The following is a 14,664-nucleotide window of genomic DNA, read 5'->3' on the forward strand; positions in this document are numbered from 1 at the left end:
TTATAGATAGGCGTGTGCGTTTTACGATGTCATAAATTGAAATCAAAAACATTTTTTTGAACAAAAAAAGTACACCACAATGGCGCATTTAATTGGTAAAATATGCATACTTGTTAGAAAGGCAGCTTTTATAGCCAAAGTTTGAGTAAATACCAAATTATTGTATTTGATACCGACTAACAATATAAACTTTTTGATCAAAAAAAGTAGTCGCGGTGGAATTGTTCAACAAAAATATATAATATTTGTATATAACATGTATATACACGCATGTTTACATATTTGTGGTGTTCTTTGGAAGATTTTAAAGTTTTTTTTGGATTTGGATTTTTTCACAACAAAAACAAAAAAACGAGCGTTATTTTTATTTATTTATTTATTTTTTGTTTATTTTTTTTGGTTTTTTTATTAAATATTTTATTTTTTTTACTTTTATTTTTTATTTTAGTTTTTTTTTCTTTTATTTTTTTATTTTTATTTAGTTATTTTTTATTTTTATTTAGTTATTTTTTTGTTATATCTAATTTGAAGTTGTGAATGAATTTTATTTTTGTTTGTTTATAATTTACCATATTTGCGTTAAATTACAATATTTTAATTTATTTTTTCTGGCTTCTATATATTTTTGTAAGGCGAAGTCCGTAGCATTCAAGTGCTTTTAGTTCATAAGTAAACTAATTGGTGTGTTTTAGTGTGTGCCTTATACACATAAATAATAATATTTTTTCGTCAAAAAATTAGTTTGAATATTTCTACTATATTCTATGCAAAATTTTATTCACATCTCTTTTTGAAAATAATTTAATAACTTTTGGAGCAGTAAAAATGTAAATCATTATTGAATAAATCGAATATTAATTAAAATATAAAAAATGAAGTATTAGGCTAGCAAAAGTTCATAAAATATCATATAAAAAATAATGTTTATACGTCAATAATGGTCTGACACAACTCCAAACTACGAAACAAAAACAATAATAATGGATTCAAAATTTGAAATTTATGAACTCCAGAAAAATTATTCCGAATATTCAAGATAAATAAAAATAATTATGACCGAAGCAGTAAAATTAATTAAAGTAAATTTTAAGATGAAAAGAAAACAAAATATATATATTTAATTTTATTATTAATTATTAATTTTTTCGTTTACCATTATTCATAAAATTTTTGTTTTTTATTTTTATTAAAAAAAAATTATATATCCCAAATAATCGAAGAAAACTGAAAAAGGATTAATAATAATTTGTTGCAATTTATTTTGCACACACAATTGCTTTCCCCAATTAATTGATAAAAACTAAAACAAAATTCTTATTTCATATTTTTTCATTTTCATTTTTTATTTATTTTTTCTTAATTTCTATTATTTATTTTTTATTTAAACATATTTCCCAATTGTTTGTTGCAATAATTTGTTTAATTTTTTTGCATACAAACTTGCTTTTCTCAATTAATTGATAAAAATTAAAAAACAATTAATTAATTTAAGTATACATTTTTTCAATTATTATTATTATTATTATTTCTATTTTATTTTTATTCTATTAAGAATGTATTAATTTTTTATTAAAACACTTTATTGTTTGTTCATACCAAATGAACACATCCCTGCATTGTTCTCCTAACTCGTATAAATACGAATTAGAGGACAATGCAAAAGGCTCAACAGCACCAACATAGCTCATAATTCCAATTGGAATTAATCAGCAGACCAAGGAGCAGATATCAACGCGGACGGACAGAAAAGGCGCGAAAATTAGATCGCCCCAGCAATACAAAAACAACAACAGCAGCACCACCAAAATCTACGAGGGATTATTTAAGCCACATCACGTTGTAATTAAATGTATAGTTAATTTATATTATTTAAGCCTAACCTATAAATAACATATAATTTGAATTATACACATAACACTTAACATACACACACATAAATATTGTACAATTAAGCCACACAAATTGTCTATATTTCTACCCTATATACTAAAAGTAATTAAAGTTACATTTTGTTGAATTTTAATTAACATTTTATTTTATTTGGCACACCGGCAAACTCAACGTCGAGTACCCCGACAATGACACAATGTAATAATTTGTGCTAAGAAAAACAAAATACTTTTAAAGTTAGTGCTGCATTAACTTTTATTAAGAAAAATTTTCCGCTCATATTCATAAATAAAAATATATTTAAATTTTTATCAAAATGTCATCCAAAATGTGTCAATTTCTCAAAACCCTGCGTCTAGAACATAAGTGGAACAACGTGTCGTATGAGTAACTTAATAACCATGCAGGATAGCACCATACAAATGTATACATCCTTTTAACCTTCCTTTTAAACCTTAAAATTTCAAAGTCAAAGAAAATGTTATTTTTAGTACTTCTGTACTTCTCAGGCAACCATTTCTATCATTTTCATTTAGTAAATACATTTGTTTTAGTAAAAGCGTAATCACCACTCAAGTGCAACTAACACAAAGGTTTTACAAATATCACAAATATCACAAATATGCTACAAATTTTCAGAATCATTTCAAAATAAATAAACAAACTGCTTATCTACTATATGTACATATTTAGTAAACACAAGAGACTTCAGGGGACTTCAACAAGATATTCCAGATATTTTCTTATTTATTCAATACCACTTTTACACACATGCTCACACACACAGTGAATCTACAGTAAGTCACCGGGTAAAACAACAGATACACACAGAGACACCAATGCACATTTGAGTAAGGAAAACACGTTACGCGCGTTGTAACGTAACCAACTTCTGCACTCGTAAATATTTGTCTGCTGCTTACGATTTCAAGCGTGTCAGGTGTTTAGTTGCAGCGCCGCCGCTGCTTCACTATTACACAATAATTACGCGAACCACGCAACGCGCTGAAATGCCACACACAATAAACAACAACAACACCGCACAGACACTCACGTCCAACTCCAGCTAGTCAGTTGGCACAAAATTAAACTAAACCAAACCAAATGTTGGCCGGTGACTAAGCTGTGCGAGGAAAAGGCGAAGTGTGACGCGCGCGCGTTCTGCAAAAGTGACAAAAAAAACAAAACAAAAAAAAAAAAAAACAAAGACAAGACCGATGACGACACTTACGACAACAAAGATAACAAAAGCGCCGCTTTTATGCTGCGACAATTGTGGCTTTAACGTTATGTGGCGTTAGCGTAAACGAGGCGCGTCCAAAGCACAAGACGGTAACTTGCAGACTGAATTTCGAATAGACGGCGAAGCACAATAAAAGAGAAGCATCCGAAAGCGTAGTCGAATCGGTGAGCTCGTTAGAGTTGGACAATTGGCGCCGACGCTAACGTTAAAGTAGCGCTGAACGTCGTTGGCGCAGTATAGGTTTGTGGAACGTGAGCTAGTGAACCAGTTAAGCTAAGCGGACGTGTGGGAGCATGCGTGCGTGTGCGGCGCTCACTCTCCGCCGCCAGTCGCTCTATTAGTCAGTCACTTATCAGATAATATGATTTAATGGGCCATATAAGGCAAAATGGAAATAGATGATAGTGTTTGCTCTTGATCGTGTTGTTGCTGATTTATTATCAAAGAATATGTCTGTAGTTGGGAGAATGGGGGCGCTATTATGTAAGCTTGAATGTGTGTGTGTATGAAAACTTTGCATATCGTAGACGATAAAAATGTTATCTAATAATAGGCAGCGTTCCCAATTCCAAAGATCATTGTTTTGATAAGAGCAGAGACAAAAGGTTGTTTGATATTACATTTTATGTATAAGGTCAAGGTTGAAATTGTAAAAAGTTATATACAAGATATAACAAAAACGTAAAAAAAAAAATACTATTAACACAAAAAAAACACATCAAAAGAAAAAATTATTATTAAAAAAAAAATATTATTATTATTAAAAAAAAAATATTATAATTAAAAAAAAATATTATTATTATTAAAAAAAAATATTATTATTATTAAAAAAAAATATTATTATTATTAAAAAAAAAATATTATTATTATTAAATAAGAAATATTGAAAGAATAAGAATAAAAAAATATCTTAACAAAATATAAAACAATTTAAACAATGTTTTTTACCGCTATTTATTATATTTATTTTTTAATTACCGATAACTTTTATATTACCGAAATTAATTTGTATACGCTTTCAACTATTAAGTATATACTTTTAGGAAAACAATTATTATGAAGCACACTTTAATACATGAAAAGTTCCATTGGCGTGTTAAAATTTATATATATATATTTTTTTTAATTATATAAAAAAGTATTATTTTAAAAGTCCACTTATAACGATTGTTTATTGATTTTTATAATATTCTTCACCAATAGTTATTAATTTTGAGTAATTCTACAATAAAACATAAGTAATCATTACTTTTGAGCAAAAATATAAACATTTATAATATTATTATTATTATTTAAGCCTTTATTACAATTAAAATTATAATAAATAAGTTAATAAACACTAGCTGCCAAGGCTTTCGGGTTAAAAATTATAAATAAAAATTATTTTAATTTTATTATTCTTTCCGTTTTGCCCAAAAGTAATGATTAAATTATAGAAAAAAATTTTAACATTCATTGTTTTATGAAATTTTTATATTTTTTCATAAAATTTAATATTTTTATTATATATTATTAAATATAATTTATATATTATATTATATGAATGTACATATATTATAAGTAAAAACTTAGTTTTCTTGTGAAAATTTTTGGAATTTAACAATTTAATTTGTTGATTCGAGATACCACCAATTTTTACTTTCTCAATTTATATTTTTTTTAAATATATCATTTAGAATAATTTTTTTTTTAAAAGGTATAAGATAAAAACAATGCACTTATTTCTAAAAGTCTTTCTTAATTGCAGAATGAAAGTAGATGAGGGTACTATAATTAGGGTATGCATGTTTTCACTTTTTACTAAAAAAAATTAAAGAAACATTTTCTTTATAGACAACAGGTGTTTAAGTGAAATTTTGTGTTTCCTAAATTGATAAAAATAATTATTATTTTTGACAATTGTTTTCAATTAAACAAAAAAAATAGATTCCAAAATATTTATCTGTACAAATCCCTAATTTTTACTTTTTATTCGTCATAATGATAATTTTTTTCCCCCAACTTTTCTATTAGACTACTAACAGGTGTGCACAAATAATATAATTTACCATGAAGTGATGAATTACTTATAAGCTTTTGTTCTTAAAAACTAATAGCGAACAATAATGGCAAGCGAAACATGTCGCGATTACAGCGAGTGATAAACAAACAGCGGAAAATAAAAGAAGGAAACAACATTGACTGATAAGAAGCGATCAAATTGGCGAAAATGGGAATAACCGCAATGCTGACCGAATTATGGATAATATGAGTCATACAAATACATATGTATGTACATACATACACACTTAACGGCCCACAGATAGTTGCAATGCATAAAAGCGATGATTGCATTGCTGCTCGCTATAATCACACTAAAGCACAAGAAATATAAAATTATATTTATATATGTATATATATAGCAATTCACTGATAAGTAATAACAAGCCGTGACGATTGTACGAATACCAAAGTGAGTAATGTAAAAGTATATGCATGTCGGTATGTAAATGCAAGCAATTTTACCGAGATGAATTCCAGTGACGGCAGCAACAACTAAAATGTATGCGCAATAACAACAACAATAAAAGCGTACAAAAACAACAACAAATGCGTAACAAAAACAACAATAAACGCGTAATAATAACAACAACAATAGTTGATGCATACGCAATTGCCCCAAATACCAGAAATACTCGTGAAGGCGAACTGTAGCGCGTGTGCTTTGTGAAAGAATGCACCGAGTGGCGACGAAATGCGACGGCAAGGTCCGCGCCCGAAAGCGATTGCAAAGAGACTGAGGCAGCGAGTGATGGTCCCAGTGTAAACAAAAGTCAGTTGAGATTCATTTTGCGAATTTATGTCTGTATGTATAATATGTATGTGCGAGTGTGTATGACAGCGAAAGCGAATAGAGAAGCGAGAAAGAAATGACAAAACACACAAGAAATGCTGATAGTAATCAAAAAGAATACAGATGACGCCTACTATGGTGGCACAACGGCTGGTGGCGCGAATAATAGACAATGACGTTGTTGGTGGTCTGCCTAGCTGGGGCGCAGCTAGTGGTCCACACACACACACACACACATCGGTGATGATCATTAAGAATTGCTGCTGACTAATAACTAACATTGAAGTCATATGCGGCACAACAGGTGTGACAGTGCGTGTTGTCTGTGCGTATATGTGTGCAACGACTGCGAAACTGGAGTTGACGGCAACGCTGATATAACAATACAGCCGTGGCCATAGCACGGAAAGTGGCACACGTTCCAGAGCTGCACCGAAACGAGCTTGACAAGCGCAAAATAAATTAGTAAACAAAAAAATAAAAGAATAATCATAAAGAGACAGGAATTTGGAGAGCAACAGCTGGTTGAAAAAGCCAGAGACGAGCGGAAAGCTGTGGACTCGATATCAGCTCGGCTTTATTAGGTACATAAGACAACCGCGCAAGCTTGCTGACCCGCTTTCGCTTTCTTTGGTGCGTGGTATTGTTGTTGCTTTTATCATTAGCTTTAGCGTTCAACAACAACAACAACAATACTCGTATATATTTGTGTATCAAAGGCATCGACACGCGCCTTTCTACAACAATGTAAAATTAAAATAATAACAACAACAAATTGAAATATTAATAAATGATAAGCATAAAGAAATCAAAACGACTCGAACCTTTTCAACAACCTGTTCGCAAAGTATGCGGAGAATGAAAGACGATCAGGCGAGCTATGTGTGTGACGTTCGGGAGTAACGACAGTGGTAAGCCACGAAAAGTGTTGCGTGAGCAAAATTATTCATTGCGTAGCTTTATGGCGCGAGACCGACCTACCGAGCGCCCAACCGACCTGGCTTACTTGGTTCGGCTGGCTGGCTGATAGCGCTTGGTTACGTGCACTGTCGGTCACTGGATATTACGAAAATGTGTGTTACCGTTATATGCCCTCACAGACTAGGCTTCTATATAAATTAAAATAAATCAATGCATGCAAATGAATTGCGCATGCGCGCCGGCCAAACTATCAAACGCTGAAGCAAAGCGTCTGCAAAGGCGGAAATAGGAAGCAAAGCATATTTGCATATCATTGGCACTGCAAAACGCAACATTTGTAGTGTAAACAATGTATATGTGTGTATGTGTTAAGAGTTGGCTGCACTTTCTAGTCTTCTGTTGCCGATAGACATTAAATATTGCAATACGCACCCGGCAGCCATTAACCAATACAATACAAACATATACAATATATATATATATGTGTGTGTGTATTTTTGCGCGTAAGTCAATCACCAACTCAATGAAACGCATAGCAGTAAGCAACACCACGAGCAGAGCGAATAAAAGTGGCACAAAAATGCCGACAATAAATACGCGCAGCCAATGAACTGACGCAGCTCGCCACAGCACATCAATGAGTAGGCACTTCAAAGCCACAAATGGCGAGCTAATAGAGAGCAAATAGCCAAAGAAATGCCAAGAAATCAAGCAATCAACGTAACAACCGAAACTAAGCTCACCCAACGGCCGACTTTGCGACGCGAACTTACGAGCGGCAAAATGCCTCAATGGCGGCTAGTGAAATGTTGTGTGTAGACAACGACAGCAACGGGGCAAACGGCCGTAAAAGTGACAGCGCACAAATAAAAGCATTACAATAAAAGCAATTGTGGTGGCAAAAATAGTTCCATTGGACTTTGTACTTTGCGAATATAACCGTAAATACTATACACTACATTAGTGGCTGCTCAATCGAACACGCTCTGCTGAATGTGTGCGCCTTTGCTAAAAAAAACCACTTCATAAAACAGTTGTTGTTGTATTAGAAGCCAGCATCCATTGTGGCGGGTTTCCTATATAAATGTGGTTTGTAAATAGTCCGACACTTACTTCTTTAAAATATATCGCAGCAGCGTACTTGATAATAAAACACCAAATGTTTATCGAATATAATATATTTGCTTTGGTTCCGGCTCCACATGTAGACTCGATCGGCATATAAGCTACAAAATTTCACCACGATCTGTGAATCAGAGTGAGGTAAGTTTTATAATTTTCGACCCGGTAACAAGAAAAATTTAGACTATAAATCGCCTGCAGGGTTTTCACAGTCAAAATGTTTGAAGTTTAACATTTTACCCTAAGTTATATTCAATAGAGACCGGAAAAGCAATTTGACTTCACATGCGTGTACTTACTCGTATATGAATTTTTATGAACATATAGGAATTAGAGCATGATTTACGACCCCATTTCCCTAATCCCTAACGTTAGATAATAACTCGAGATATAATGAAGAAATAAAGCGTTATCTAAGAAAGGGTGTACATATTTCTTTCATCGAGAAAATGTATGTTCTTTAATCGAATTCGAATGTACCATATGTAGCGCTCTAAATTATTCTAATATGAATTTAATTATCTATCCCATAAAGCTCTAGTATAATTAATTTCCGTTGTTTTCGATTAAAGAATATATTTAGAATTACGCTAGTTATTAATGTCACTTAAATATTAATCTAAGTACGATTTTATGGTTTATTCTAGCACCAAGAATACTATACTACACGTATATACTATACATATCTTAAATGTTTATAAAAGCTTTAAGGATTATTTAAAAAAGGTTACTGTTTTTACTGCATTTCATCTTCTTCCTGTTTGTCTCGAACTGTAAAGTTACGAATCATATTGCTGCTCTAACTTCTCTTTTTCATACCCATAATTTGTCTCTGACAAATTACTGTTAGAAGTTGAACAAATTAACTAGTAATCGCAGTTTAGGGTCGCATAAATACATATACATACATATATAAATGAGTTGAGGTAGCCATATGTTTAGGATTTTATTCAGCCTTACCATATGACTTTATTTCTCACCAGATTTATAATACTCATACGTGGCTTGGAAACAGCCAGAGTAGAAAAAGTTGTGAAAGAGAGCATTCATAAGTTGATAAGTCTGTATGCTTTTAAGTTTATTATTACGTAAATATATGTAGACTATGGCTAGCACTGATTACCACATCTATTCATATACATTTGTGTAAACACCATGTTGAAATTTATAGCATATTCTTAGAAAGCAAATATGTAAGAAATTTGACACTTATTTGTTACTAGCCTCAATGGCTTTATGTAAACAAAATCAAAGGAAGACATAAAATTTCCATAGAATACCTATTTATTTTAACTAGAAAGAAAGATGGATCATCATCATCACAACAGCAAACAATTTTTACCATTTTATGTATTAAACAACATAATATATCGTCAAAATGTATATTTTTCTGGTTAAATCTATAGTTATTTAAATAATATATTTGTAAATTTAAACGATGGCTTGGTCAGATTTAAAAATACTTTGCAACGGTTTTGCACTGGAGATACTCCCCATATCCGGTTACTGTCTGTAGCTTTTATATCATTGTGGGAAGTTCATAAACTAACCTGACACTTGTGTGAGCATTGCGATAACTCGAAAAAAACAGCTGAGCTATTGTCTTCTAGTGCTTTTAACTTAAACAGATGTTTTGAGCTTTTTTAGCAATGTGACAGATGGTACTTAACATACTTGTATGTACATATGTATATTAATTGAAACTAGAAATTACACTTTTGTTTAAATACTGCTATATTAATTTTTAACTGCCAACGAAATCGTTTTTGAACACGAATTAAAATGAAGAGTATTTTCGAGAAATTTGAAAAATGAAAAAAAAAATTTACATTTAATACTTTTTTAATGTTTTTTTTAAAACATGTTTTTTTTAAAAAGGAGTAGAATATTTAAAATCTTTATATATTCAAAAAAAATATATATGCATACATACTTTATATAAAATTTTAATTTTAAATACACATTTATGTATTTTTTTAATTGAAAATTTTATTATTTTTTATAAATTTTTTAGCTGCTTAAAAAAGCACGACTTAAAAAATAACCTTAAGGAAAGAATTGGATTGATTGTCTTTATATTGTAGTTAGAATTAAAATATCAAATATATTTTCGAAAAATGCTACAATTATTGCTTTGTTTATATTCATTGAACGGTGTTGTAATTGATGATGTCTTATTTTCAACAAACGAAAATAATGAACCTAATTATGTTTGAAACACAAAAATCGGTCAAAGTCAACGGCAAATTTTACGTACAAATTTCAATGAAAAAAAAATTTAAGTATTTAAATTCAGTTTTTATGAACGCTTTGACAGAAATTGGGTAATCAACAACATTGCAGGCGAAAAACAATAAAATACACACACATATTTATACATGAAAAAAAAGTAACTATACAAATGATGCGCATAAAATAGAAACACGTTCGCTTTGGTAAAATTATAATATTTCACGGTCAAGATGCCAGATGAATTACAGGCGAAGTGGCAGAGAAAAGCACGCACTCACACATACATATACACATACAACCGCAGCCACTTGAAGAAGTTCAAAAAACGCTGGCGGGCGTGAAGACAACAATTGTTGTTAAACAAAAAGGGTCAAAAAGTCATTGTAATTACAAGTATTTAAGTGGATAAGTCGAGATTGAAAACGAGATTCACGAAATACATACATACATACATACTTGTATTGGAACATTTGAACGAAGAACGAAAGCAAATACGTCACAAGCACGATTTCGAAGCAAAATTTTGGTTGTTATGAGTGTACGCATATATGTTTGTATGTAGAATTTGCGCAGCTCTGAAAGAGGGTGGTTCTAAACACAACAACAATTCATATTATGAATACATTTTTAGGTATGTGTGTACACTTTTGAATGAATGGCTTTTTAATGGCGTAGACGCTGACTGGCGAAAAAAATATTAAAACAACAAAAACAAATATAACTACAACTCCAACAACAACATAATATTGAAAAGGGAATGCCAAAAAATTGATAAACAAACATAATAGATAATAAAAACAAAAACAACAACAAAGGAACCTTGTAAACCAGCAACAAACAATGTGCAAAAGCATGTGCGCTGGTGCGCATGCTTGATTGTGTGTTTTCATAATTAACATAGCTGAGCGATTTCTAGCGCAAACATCGTTGTTGCCAATGAAATATCGATGTGACACACCATCACAACACCAGTAACAGCAACAAAAACGCCGGTGAGCTTGAACTAAACTAATACTTGCATATGTTTGTATGAATGTTGCCAGCGCTGCCAATTGCTGATAGACAAACGACAGATCCAACAACAACCACACTAATAGACAAACAACGGATAGAAGTGAAGAGCAGGCGCAACTCAAAAGTTAAGCGTTCATATATTTCTTATAAAATTTGGTTTTCGGCTTTACAAACACACACACAAGCACACACAGTCACATACATATTTACGAAAAAACCAATAAATTTAACTAGCCAACTTATTCAGTGTCGGAAATTTGGCCTTTTAGTGGGATTTCATAATTTTATGTGATTCGTAAGTGTGGAAATCGCAAAAGTCTAGATTTTTCGAATTCGGTTTTTCGCTTCTTTTACTTTTTTTTTTGTTTCCTTTGTAAGATTAGCGTTGCGCAAATCTATAATTGTGCACCAAGTATGCCGAGTACAGGTGTGTATGTGTGTGTTTGTCGGTGTGACATGGATAATATCGAACGATTATGAATGCTATCTTTTATTATGATACGAGATATTTCAAAACAATGCCGGTGGAGAAGTTTCGAGTTGAGTTGTTTGGAATTTTTTTTTTTGTTGTGTGGGATAAACAAAAAATTGTAAATAAAGAAAAATAAGAGAAAAGAAAAAAGTAATACTGAATTTAAATTAAGAGTTTCGAAATAGTAAAAAATGAGCAAATGGTTAAACGACGCTGCGTATGTATTTTAATTGTTAATTATTTAAAAAAATATATATAATTCATAAATATTTATATGTATACAATTCAAAACTTGCGTTCTTAAATCTATAAATAAAAAATATTTAATTTAATTAATCAAAAAATTATTAATTGTTATTTAAAAATTATAATAATAGTAAAAAAAGAAATTAATGATAATTAATCAAAATTTATAAGTACAGTTTATTTTATTTATCTTTTTGATAAAATGAAAAATATTAGTTAATTAAAATTTACAAAAATATATAAAATAAATTTGTTCTTTAATTTTTAAATTAAATAATTTAAATTTAAAAAAACAAAATGTTAATTAAATTGAATAATAGTTTTAAAATTTTTTTGCTATAAATGTTTCGTATTTTATATTTCAACATGCCTAAATACTGTACATTTTAAAAAAGTCACTAGAAAGTTAATTAAAAGAACAATTGATAAATACTTAAATAGACAACAGTGTATGCGTTAATTTATCTATTTATTTATTTAATTATAAACAAATATCGATAATAATCAATTTATTGCAATTTATATAAATAAGAATATGCAAAAACGAATTTAATTTAAATTTAAAAAAGTATGAATAAAAAAAATTAAAATAGTTTTAGAAATTTGTAGAAATTTATTTTGTATTTATTTATTTTCATTATTATTTTTTTTCATACTATGGATACTATTTGTAGATAAATAAAAAGTATATGAAAAATTATATAAATTAAAGAAAAAAAGATTAATTACAATTATTAAACTTTAATTAATTAATTAATTAAACAATTACAAAAATTTACTAAAATTTTGGAAAACATTTCTTTATGAAGTTATACACAAATTTAAAATATTCTTAATTAATGCAAATAATTCATTAAAAATACAACACAGTTGAATTAACATTTAAATTAAATTTGGTGTTGTTTTGTAATATCGAAAATATAATCCCAAATACCGAATTGAAAATTTAAAAATAGATTTTTAATCCCAAAAATCGAAGATATTCGGAAAGAAGAATGAAAATTTTTAATCCCAAATACTGGTTTGAAAAATTTAAAAAAAAAATAATCCCAAGTTTGTAATTGAACATTTTTGAATTCGTCTGTTGTACTTCTACCACTATGGTAGATTTATTTTTTTAAAGGGAAAGCTTATTTTTAATAAAACATTAACAAAGTTTAGCACTGGCTGTCTTATTTACAATAATTTTAATTATAGTTTTTTGACCATTTTCTTACCAGCTATTGGTATGAAAAATAATGTTTGTATTTGTTACTTCAAGCTTCAAATTAAGGAATTATTTACTTATTTTAATTCTGGTTTTCGTATTAAAGAATTAAAATTGCAATCAAAATTTTTTTAATTAATGCGCAACCCTGATTATTGCTAATAATTATTACTCATAATTTCATTATTTTGAAGGTATTATTTTATTTCATTTTAAATCACTTTCTGCGTTATTTCTAATAGTTTAGTGTCACTTTTCTGATAAGAAATACCTATTCAAAAGTAAATATAGAAATACTACATATGATGAATTTTGGCTCAATCAACTTTGCCTTTCAATCACAACTGATAACGGATTATAAAAAAACAATCTTATCAAAATACTATGGCTTTACTATAAGCGAAAAATTACAATTTTAACTCTCTCACCAAATGCTAATTATTCATATTTCAAATGACCACACATCAAGCCATATTACTCACTGTAGTGATTACTAGAAATATGACAAGGGCAGCTCGATAAGTTGGTGACATTTGTCAGAACATATACATAATTTGCGGTAAAGTAATTATTTTATTTTTCTACCTCGAGCCTTTTTAGTAAGCGCATGCATTTAGACCAGGTTACTTGGTGTTATTATATGTTTTGTATACTATTTTCATTTCATTTCGAAAAAGTGTTGCCATTTGTTACTAAAAACTTGTCAGTAATCCTTCAAAAGTCGACGATTAAAAGAAAGAGAATTCGTTTAACTTAACTGAGCCTGAAAACGCATGCTTATCAAACTTTCCTTGAAAAGTAGTTCCCGCCTTATCAGTGTTGATAATATTTATGTTCGAACATATACATAAAATATTATAATAGGAGTCATGAGCAATGAAAACCGGTGTGCGGTAATGTCGAATTGTTAAAGAGAGGTAAAATGTATTACGTAAAATATTTTTAAAAAAATGTTATATGAAATATGAATATTTGTATGTACGAATATCAAATTTATACGAAAATTAGATTAGCCTCGTTGTTTGTATAAAAGTAAAATATATACATAAATGTTAGCAAAAATATACCTATATGATATGTACATAAAATGTTTTAAAAATATAGTGAAAAAATTTACAAAAATTATATTTATAAATATAAAAAAATAAATTAATCATAAAATTAACATTAACAAATTATAAATAATAAAAATATAAAGAAATAATAAAAATAAAAAAAATAAAATTTAAATAAATAATATAAAAAAGTATACAAAAATTACCAAATTAAAAAGGAAATTAAAAATGCACGCGACAATTAAAAAGCAGCCAAAAGCAAGTGCAAAGAGGAAGTAAACGCCAACAAAAAAGAAAAAGAAAAAGAAAAATAACAACAACAATACCAACACTTTAATTTCAAAGAGTGGACGCTAAAACTGTTGGCGTGTGTAAGCCAACAAAACAAAAATACATTATCGAAATTCCATTCCATTGATTTTTGGGTAA

The 14,664-nt window shown here is 29.3% G+C and overlaps 1 protein-coding gene across 4 annotated transcripts in view; it reads right to left on the bottom strand.

Moving 5' to 3' along the window:
* LOC106618960 (very long chain fatty acid elongase 7) overlaps positions 1–14,664 on the bottom strand; it is a 47,301-nt gene that overhangs the window by 20,603 nt on the left and 12,034 nt on the right. The window contains exon 1 of one of the 4 annotated variants that reach the window (XM_036357153.2): positions 5,800–5,818. The exons of 1 other annotated variant lie outside the window; for it this stretch is intronic. The gene's annotated coding sequence lies outside the window, so the exon portion shown is untranslated. Of the gene's footprint in view, positions 1–2,813; positions 2,832–3,121; positions 3,229–5,799; positions 5,819–14,664 lie in introns of those variants that run through there. 2 more of the 4 variants (XM_036357151.2, XM_070106069.1) reach the window with 2 other exon arrangements.

This window comes from Bactrocera oleae, chromosome 2 (assembly GCF_042242935.1).
Source record: "Bactrocera oleae isolate idBacOlea1 chromosome 2, idBacOlea1, whole genome shotgun sequence".
In the NCBI taxonomy this organism is placed as follows: Eukaryota; Metazoa; Arthropoda; class Insecta; order Diptera; family Tephritidae; genus Bactrocera; species Bactrocera oleae.